The sequence below is a fragment of the Mustelus asterias genome, chromosome 21 (genome assembly GCF_964213995.1).
Source record: "Mustelus asterias chromosome 21, sMusAst1.hap1.1, whole genome shotgun sequence".
Taxonomy (NCBI): Eukaryota; Metazoa; Chordata; class Chondrichthyes; order Carcharhiniformes; family Triakidae; genus Mustelus; species Mustelus asterias.
The window spans coordinates 54,528,579-54,539,276 of NC_135821.1; positions in this window are offsets into that span (position 1 = coordinate 54,528,579).

Below are 10,698 nucleotides of genomic sequence, written 5' to 3' on the forward strand. Positions count from 1 at the left end.
GCAGAAATAGGCCATTCGGCCCATCGAGTCTGCTACCATTTAATGAGATCATGACTGATCTGATGTGATAATCCTCAACTCCACTTTCCTGCCTTGTCCTCAGAACCCTTGATTCCCTTGTTGATTAAGAATCTATCCATCTCAGCCTAGAATATACTTAATGACCCAGCCTCTTTGGCTCTCTGCAGTAAAGAATTCTACAGATTCTCTACCCTCTGAAAGAAGAAATTCTTCCTCATCTCTGACCCTGAAGAAAAGATGACAAAGACTGCAGACAGTGCCAGCCTTGGCTCCGTTAGTAGTACCCTTGCTTCTGAGTCAGAAGGCAATGGGCTCACGTTCCTCTCCAGAGGCTTGAGGACAAAATCCAGCCCCATGTTACAGTGGGGGACTGAGGGAGTGCTGCACTGTCAGAGGTGCTGTCTTTTGAATGAGCTGCTAAGCTGAGGGCCTGTGTTCCTTCTCTGGGGGGAGGTTTAAAAACTCCTGCGACACTGTATCCAAAGTAGAGCAAAGCAGAGTTTCCTGGTGTTCTGGACAATATCTATCCTTCAACTGACATTGCTGTTCGTGGCGTTCTGTTGATCATAGAAGATGATCATAGAATCCCTACAGTGCAGAAGGAGGCCTATTGGCCCGTTGAGCCTGCACTAACAACAATCCCACCCGGGCCCTATCCCCATAACCCCATGCATTTACCCCAGCTAGTCCCCCAACACTAAGGGGTAATTTAGCATAGCCAATCCACCTAACCCGCACATCTTTGGACTGTGGGAGGAAACTGGAGCACCCGGAGGAAACCCACGCAGACACGGGGAGAATGTAGGTTAGGACCTATCCCCAAAAACCCACATATTTACCCTGCTAATCCCTCTAACATACACATCCCGGGACACTAAGGGGCAATTTAGCACGGCTAATCAACTTAACCTGCACATCTTTGGACTGTGGGAGGAAACCGGGGCACCCGAAGGAACATCATTAAGACAGATTATCTGGTTATTATTACATAGATTTGTGTGAGAATTTGTTGAGTACAACTTGGCCACTGTGTTTGTGCAGTGGTGACTGCCCTTCAAAAATTCGTGATGGTGCTTTGGCAAGTCCTGAGGTAACGGAAGGCAGTATATAAATACTAGTCCTGTTTGCTGCGCATATTGGCATTGGACAGCACAATTGCCTGAATAACATTCTGTCAAATCATCCCTGGTTGCTCCATCAGTTTCATCATATGTAATACAATGATATGCCACACGGTGGCACTCAGCGTATGATATCCTCAAAGTAAAATTCAACAAGTGAAAGAAACTGGAATCTACAGATACGTGTAAATATAAGCAATGTATTTTTTTCTTGAAAGCCATTTTATTCTACGAGACCTGGACCTGGATTAAGCAGCGGCTGAATGACGTGGAGGTTAAGGTTAGGGTTAGGTCACTATCAATAACAGACAAGAATGAAATTTGCACTTGCCAGCAAGCAGTCATGCCAATCACTGCTTAAGGTGATGGTGGACAATTGGTTCTTTACCATCACGTCTACACAAATGAGAAACTGTGTTCCACACGAGATATTTGAATCATCGATAGTCACGGGTGAGGTGCCTGAAGATTGGAGGGTGGCAAATGTTTGTGCCTTTGTTTAAAAAGGGCTGCAGGGAAAAGCCTGGGAACTACAAGGCAGTTAGCCTCACATCTGTGGTGGGTAAATTGTTGGAAGGTATTTTGAGAGACAGGATCTACAGGCATTTAAAGATGCAAGGACTGAGTAGGGACAGTCAGCGTGGCTTTGTGAATGGAACATCATGTCTCACAAATTTAATTGAGTTTTTTGAAGGGGTAACCAAGAAGGTAGATGAGGGCAGTGCAGTTGATGATGTCTGCATGGACTTTAGCAAGGCCTTTGACAAGGTACCACATGGTAGGTTGTTGCATAAAGTTAAATCTCACGGGATCCAGGGTGAGGTATCTAAATGGATATAAAATTGGCTTTTTGACAGAAGCCAGAGGATGGTTGTAGAGAATTGTTTTTCAAACTGGAAGCTTGTGACCAGTGGTGTGCCTCAGGGATCAGTGCTGGGCGCACTGTTATTTGTCATTTATATTAATGATTTGGATGAGAATATCGGAGGCATGGTTAGTAAGTTTGCAGATGACACCAAGATTGGTGGCATGGTGGACAGTGAGGAAGGCTATCTCCAATTGCAGCGGGATCTTGATCAATTGGGCCAGTGGGCTGACGAATGGCAGATGGAGTTTAATTTAGACAAATGCGAGGTAATGCATTTTGGTAGATTGAATCAGGACAAGACTTACTCAGTTAATGGTAGGGTGTTGGGGAGAGTTACAGAACAAAGAGATTTAGGGGTACATGTTCATAGCCCCTTGAAAGTGGAGTCACAGATGGACAGAGTGGTGAAGAAGGCATTCAGCATGCTTGGTTTCATCGATCAGAACATTGAATACAGGAGTTGGGATGTTTTGTTGAAGTTGTACAAGACATTGGTAAGGCCACACTTGGAATACTATGTGCAATTCTGGTCACCCAATTATGGAAAGGATATTATTAGGCAACACGGTGGCACAGTGGTTAGCACTACTGCCTCACAGCGCCAGGGACCTGGGTTCGATTCCCGGCTTGGGTAACTGTCTGCGGAGTCTGCACATTCGTCCCGTGTCTGCGTGGGTTTCCTCCCATAGTCCAAAAGACGTGCTGGTTAGATGCATTGGCCATGCTAAATTCTCCCTCAGTGTACCTGAACAGGTGCCAGAGTAACTTCATTGCAATGTTAATGTAAACCTACTTGTGATACTAACAAATAAACTTAAAGGGTGGCACGGTAGCACAGTGGTTACCACTGCTGCTTCACAGCTCCAGGGACCTGGGTTCGATTCCTGGCTTGGGTCACTGTCTGTGTGGAGTTTGCACATTCTCCTTGTGTTAGCGTGGATTTCCTCCGGGTGTTCCGGTTTCCTCCCACAGTCCAAAGATGTGTGGGTTAGGTTGATTGGCCATGCTAAAATTGCCCTTAGTGTCCTGAGATGCGTATGTTAGAGGGATTAGTGGGTAAATATGTAGGGATATGGGAGTAGGGCCTGGGTGGGATTGTGGTCGGCGCAGACTCGATAGGCCGAAAGGCCTCTTTTTGTGCTGTAGGGTTTCTATGATTCTATATTATTAAACTAGAAAGAGTGCAGAAAAGATTTACTAGGATGCTACCGGGACTTGATGGATTGAGTTATAAGGAGAGGCTGAATAGACTGGGACTTTTTTCTCTGGAGCGTAGGAGGCTGAGGGGTGACCTGATAGAGGTCTATAAAATAATGAGGGGCTTAGACAAGGTAGATAGTCAATATCTTTTGCCAAAGGTAGGGGAGTTTAAAACTAGAGGGCATAGGTTTAAGGTGAGAGGGGAGAGATACAAAAGTGTCCAGAGAGGCAATTTTTTCACACAGAGGGGGGTGAGTGTCTGGAACAAGCTGCCAGAGGTAGTAGTAGAGGCGGATACAATTTTATCTTTTAAAAAGCATTTAAATAGTTACATGGGTACGATGGGTATTGAGGGATATGGGCCAAATGCGGGCAATTGGGATTAGCTTAGTGGTTTTTAAAAAAAAATAAGGGCGGCATGGACAAGTTGGGCCGAAGGGCCTGTTTCCATGCTGTAAACCTCTATGACTCTATGATACAGAGTTGCACTTTATTTTATTCATTCAAGGGATGTGGGCATCATTGGCTGGACCAGCATTTATTGCCCATCCCTAATTTTCATTGAGAAGATGTTAGTGAGCCACCATCTTGAACCGCTGCTGAGCATGTGGTGTAGGTCCACCCACTGTGCTGTTAGGGAGAGACTTCCAGGATTTTCACCCTACTATGTACACAAGGTAGAAAAAACTGAAACCTAGCACCAAATCCCTCGTAAAAACCATTGACGTGATCTTTCCAACCCGCTGCAGTGATCGACTGGTGCAGTGAGCCGGGAAGAGATCACACGAGGCTTTCGTGCTGGGCCCAAACTGGTCCCGCGCTGAAAACCACTTTCCCGGCCATTTTTTCCCAATCGCAATCTCTTTGGGCGCAACATCAATTTGAATATTAATGACATGTCTCTCTCGCCGATGAGAATCACTCATGGTCCCCACCAACGGTGACCAGGAATGATGGCCATAGTGGGGGGAATCAGAGGCCATTGAAACCCCTGGGTGGTCAGGGGCATGATTGGGCAGTGCCCACCGGGCATCATAACTGTGCCAGGGGCAATGACAAGGGGGTGGAACCTAAGAGGGATGGGGCCTGAATGGGGATGGAGCCTGAGCAGGGGTGGGGCTAAGACAGAGGGAGAGGCAATGGGGGGGTGGGGGGACTGCTACATGGATAGCAATTGGAGAGAGGGAGCTCTGGGGGGGTTGGTGATTGGTGGAGAAACTCTGCAGGTGGGGGTGATTGACAGAGGAGGGAACTCTGCAGATGGGGGGGGGTGATTGGCAGGCGGATGCTCTGCACGGCGGGTGATCGGTGGGAGTGGGGGAGCGGGGGGTGGGGGGGGGGCGGGGAGACCGACAGAGGGAGCGATCAGCAGGGGGAGGGTGGCAGGTGATCTCTCAGTTCACTGGGCGATCGGGGCACCTGCACAATGTGCCCCAAGCAGTCTGCAGCTGGCTTCACCCGTGAGCTTATGCTCTGCTCCCCCTACTGGTGAGAATCACCCTCCTGTCCAAAAAAGTGACAGTGTCATAAGATAGCATTTTCAAACTTACCCAAAAAACGGGTCTGAAACTCTTTCATTTTCTCGCTCGTTTGGCATTTTAGAATTTTTTGGGGAAGATCCCGCCTCACATATATAATGGTGCCCAATCTTGCAATAGGATGGTCTGTGCTGTGATGGGCAATTCTGTGTTAAGCATTGCCGGGTATGGCTCAGCAGTCCTACTTGGGCACGGCAGTCTCAGCCGCATTCGCTGCAAAGGGAGACAATGGGCTGAAAGGATGCACAATCCACTGGCTTCTGTTTTCTTTGGGCCCCCTTCTTGGCAAGCTGAGCTTTTTCTTTCTTCTTGCCTCATCCTTCCTAACGGTCGGCCTCCAGAGTGTCCGCCAGAGATCTGCCATCTTCGGATCTGGCTTCCAGTTGTTCTTGTGGCAGAGGTATAGTTTGGCTGCCCTTTGCCCGGGGGTTGGGGATAACCCAATGGATTGCGTAGAGTTCTTTGGGTATACGGCTGGCATCCATTCAATAAATGTTGCCAAGCCAGCACAGACACTGTTGGTTTAGCGATGAGTGAATGGTAATGGAATGCTCCAGGACGTCTGAGCTGGTGACCTTACACTGCTGAGAAATCATAGAATCCTACAGTGCAGGAGGAGGCCATCGAGTCTGCACCGACCACAATCCCACCCAGACCCTATCCCCATAACCCCATGCATTTACCCTAGCTGGTCCCCCTGACACCAAGGGGCAATTTAGCATTGCCCAATCCACCTAACCCGCACAACTTTGGACTGGGGGAGGAAACCGGAGCACCCGGAGGAAACCCACGCAGACACGGGGAGAATGTGCAAACTTTACACAGACAGTGACCCAAGCCGGGAATCAAATCCGGGTCCCTGGCACTATGAGACAACAGTGCTAACCACTGTGCCATCGTGCTGCCCAAGTATATATCTGCAATAGTGAAAGTGCAAACTGTTTATTATTTATATTACACATTTTTAAAATGTAAAATTCCACAGAATTTAATACAGGCTTATTGTTTGATATTTCTAAAATATTATTGTTGCAACCCAGATGATTGAATATATATATTTTTCAGTTATAAGGTTTGTTGCAAAATATAAATGATTCAGAAGACTTTGGTAGGTCTGATTTGCTGTCATTATATCCGTGTCTGAGACGAATCTCAGCATCAGTGATATCATCTATCTTTAATGCTATTCTTTCTTACCCCTTTTCAATATCGGCCTGTCAGTCAATTTTTAATAACTTTTGAATAGACAGTGTGTAGCGGTGTAATACCACGCTTCTCTCACTAAAGCTTTTAATAACTGACTTCCTGGTTTGTCCGACTGTTCTTAATGGAGTGATGATAAGAAGGAAATTAATGGGATGCACTCAAACACGGTGAGAGTGAAGGAATTATGGAATAGACTGAGCACTGACTTGAAGGGGAGGCAATGACACAGCAGCGTTGTTGTTGGACTAGTGATCCAAAGGCCCAGGGAAATGCTGTGGGGACGCGGGTTCAAATCCCACCACGTTGAAATTTCAATTCAGTTTAAGTTTATTTATTTGTGTCACAAGTAGGCTTACGCTGCAATGAAGTTACTGTGAAAATCCACTAGTTGCCACATTCTGGCACCTGTTCAGGTATGCTGAGAGAGAATTTAGCATGGCCAATGCACCCAACCAGCACATCCGGGTTCGATTCTTGTCCTGGTTCACTGTCTGTGCAGAGTCTGCGTGTGTCTGCGTGGGTTTCCTCCGGGTGCTCCGGTTTCCTCCCACAGTCTGAAAGACATGCTGATTAGGTGCATTGACCATACTAAATTCTCCCTCAGTGTACCCGAACAGGCACCAGAGTGTGGCGACTGGGGGATTTTCACAGTAACATCATTGCAGTGTGAATGTAAGCCTACTTCTGACACTAATAACTAAATAATAATCTTTTGGACTATGGGAGGAAACTGGAGCACCTGGAGGAAACACACGCAGACAAGGAGGGAACGTGCAGACTCTGCCTGGACAGTGACCCAAGCCGGGAATCGAACGTGGGTCCCTGGCACCGTGAGGCAGCAGTGCTAACCACTGTGCCTCATGCTGCCACAATAAAAACCTTGGATTAAAAGTCTAACCATGACCGTGAAACCATTGTCGATTGTCATACAAAACCCATCTGGTTCACTAATGTCCTTTAGGGAAGGAAATCTGCCGTCCTTACTTGGTCTGGCCTACATGTGACTCCAGATCCACAGCAATGTGGTTAATGTCCTCTGAACTGGCCTAGCTAGCCACTCATTTCAAGGGCAAATAGGGATAGGCAACAAATGCTGGCCCAGCCAGTGATGCCCACATGCTGTAAACAAATTTTTAAAAACTGGCAACCAGCTATGATGCATAGTTTTGATAGTTCTTGATCAGTATTATCTGTTCACAGTTCCCACCTCAGAACTTTATCATCCATCAAGTGATCAGTTTCATCTGTGGCACAACAATCATATCCAAGAAAAATTAACATGGTGACTACTTGAGGACCTTCAGTAATTGCTGTCTGTCTGCAAGTGTAGTGTCGCTGTAAAATATTATGTTGAGCTAGCGTTCTCACATAATTGTAGTGTAAATCCTATATCGACTATTTGTTGGGGGCGGCACGGTAGCACAATGATTAGCATTGCTGCCTCACAGCGCCAGGGACCAGGGTTCGATTCCCGGCTTGGGTCACTGTATGTGTGGAGTTTTCACGTTCTCCCCGTGTCTGCGTGGGTTTCCTCCGGGTGCTCCAGTTACCTCCCACAGTCCAAAGATGTGCGGGTTAGGTGGATTGGCCATGCTAAATTGCCCCTTAGTGTCAGGGGACTAGCTAGGGTAAATGCATGGGGTTATGGGGATAGGGCCTGGGTGGGATTGTGGTCGGTGCAGACCCGATGGATAGAATGGCCTCCTTCTGCACTGTAGGATTCAATGATTCTATTTCTTAAGGAAAATCACAGACTTGAGATCGTGAGAGAGAAGGGGAGTTGTGAAGTGTTATGACTGACCCATGATGGAATCTGTAAACATAGAAACATAGAAACTAGAAGCAGGAGTAAGACATTCGGCCCTTTGGGGCTGCTCCGCCATTCATTATAATCATAGCTGATCATCAAATTCAATATCCTGATCCTCCCTTCCCCCCAATATCCTTTGATCCCTTTAGCCCCAAGAGCTATATCCAATTTCTGCTTGAAATCACGCAACATTCTGAACAGGACAAGTAGGTCCTTCGATCATCACTGATTCAAGACTATTGCTATCCTGTCTAAATGTTTGTTCAACTCCAAATCCTGAAAGGATTAAAATTTATTTCAGCTCAAAGATCACAGGATAAAAGACAGCCAGTCTGTGTTCCTCTGGCTGCAAGTCCTTTATCTGTCCCTGCTGTCCTCACAGCTGAAATTCAGTGAGCCAAAATGATCTTTCTGCTGACCCCCAAACCATTACTTCACGTCTGATTGTATTCTCTTCCCTCTGGAATACTTACGCTCTACTGCCGCTATCCAAATGCATGACTTCATCATTTCAGGATTAACTTCCCCAACACCATCCTCTGCCAGTTAGAACATAGAACATAGAACATAGAAAGCCACAGCACAAACAGGCCCTTCGGCCCACAAGTTGCGCCGATCACATCCCCACCTCTAGGCCTATCTATAGCCCTCAATCCCATTAAATCCCATGTACTCATCCAGAAGTCTCTTAAAAGACCCCAACGAGTTTGCCTCCACCACCACCGACGTCAGCCGATTCCACTCACCCACCACCCTCTGAGTGAAAAACTTACCCCTGACATCTCCTCTGTACCTACCCCCCAGCACCTTAAACCTGTGTCCTCTCGTAGCAACCATTTCAGCCCTTGGAAATAGCCTCTGAGAGTCTACCCTATCCAGACCTCTCAACATCTTGTAAACCTCTATCAGGTCACCTCTCATCCTTCGTCTCTCCAGGGAGAAGAGACCAAGCTCCCTCAACCTATCCTCATAAGGCATGCCCCCCAATCCAGGCAACATCCTTGTAAATCTCCTCTGCACCCTTTCAATGGCTTCAACATCTTTCCTGTAATGAGGTGACCAGAACTGCGCGCAGTACTCCAAGTGGGGTCTAACCAGGGTCCTATAAAGCTGCAGCATTATCTCCCGACTCCTAAACTCAATCCCTCGATTAATGAAGGCCAGTACGCCGTACGCCTTCTTGACCGCATCCTCCACCTGCGAGGCCGATTTAAGAGTCCTATGGACCCGGACCCCAAGGTCCTTCTGATCCTCTACACTGCTAAGAATGGTACCCTTCATATTATACTGCTGCTTCATCCCATTGGATCTGCCAAAATGGATCACCACACACTTATCCGGGTTGAAGTCCATCTGCCACTTCTCCGCCCAGTCTTGCATTCTATCTATGTCTCGCTGCAACTTCTGACATCCCTCCAAACTATCCACAACACCACCTACCTTGGTGTCGTCAGCAAACTTACCAACCCATCCCTCCACTTCCTCATCCAGGTCATTTATGAAAATGACAAACAGCAAGGGTCCCAGAACAGATCCCTGGGGCACTCCACTGGTCACTGACCTCCATGCAGAGAAAGACCCCTCCACAGCCACTCTCTGCCTTCTGCAGGCAAGCCAGTTCTGGATCCACAAGGCAACAGCCCCTTGGATCCCATGCCCTCTCACTTTCTCAAGAAGTCTTGCATGGGGGACCTTATCGAACGCCTTGCTGAAGTCCATATAGACCACATCCACCGCTCTTCCTTCGTCAATGTGTTTGGTCACATTTTCAAAGAACTCAACCAGGCTCGTAAGGCACGACCTGCCCTTGACAAAGCCGTGCTGACTACTTTTGATCATACTAAACTTCTCTAGATGATCATAAATCCTGTCTCTCAGGATCCTCTCCATCAACTTACCAACCACTGAGGTTAGACTCACCGGTCGGTAATTTCCCGGGCTGTCCCTGTTCCCTTTCTTGAATATAGGGACCACATCTGCAATCCTCCAATCCAGTTGCTTTCACAAGTTTAATACTTTCCGGACAAGTTCATGTACAGCCAATGCTTCATCCTGTCTAACTTGCACTTGTTTCCTGTGCTAAAGTCAAACGATTTTAAACTCCTTGCCCCCAAGTTCAGATTCTCCCATGGCCTCAGACCACCCGATGGTCTCCAGCCATGGTCACAGATGATGGCTTTTTCTTGCAATTTTTCCCTGTTCCAGCACCCAAGACCTATTATCCGGCTATTGCACCCCTGTCCTCTAGAATCGTTTCCCCCTAACCACCTTTCAATTCACTTTGGCTCAATCGATAGTATTCTCACTTCTGAGAGAAGGTTGCTGGCTCAAACCCAACCTCAGAACTCGAAGACATGGCGATGTGCTACGTATTGAACTTTGTCTGAAACGTTGAATCTTCATCCTGCTTCAGCAGCTCAGGTGGACATTGGAAGACCCTTTTACAGTAGCTAATCCTCCTCATTCTGTACCTGAATAGATTACACTCCTCTGAATTTCCTCAGTGATGTTTCAGGTGGTTATACCTCACTGTGCCAGGTGTGCAGCAAACGCAGAATCCCTACAGTGCAGAAGGAGTCCATTGGGCCCATTGATATCTGCTGTACGTGTACTAAGGTTTTGTAATGCCTTCAATCAGGCCATTGAGGTTGGCCTATTGGAGTATGAACTCCCTGATTAAGGATCCAATTGATGGGCCAATCAGGGAGTCTTTGCCTTGTACTTAACTGGGTGTGTCAGTTCCTCTGGCACCCCTGGAGGTAGACTGCTAGTACTCTGTGTACTGCTGTTAGAGTTTGTAAATAAAGGGATTTTGGTGAAGGGACTTTGGCCTCCAAAGACTTATAACAGGTTTCCTGTAATAATGCCTGATGTAGTTGGGGCCAGTCATCTTCCAGAAGAACCTGGTGTTACTGTGTCGAACGTTGCTGTTTT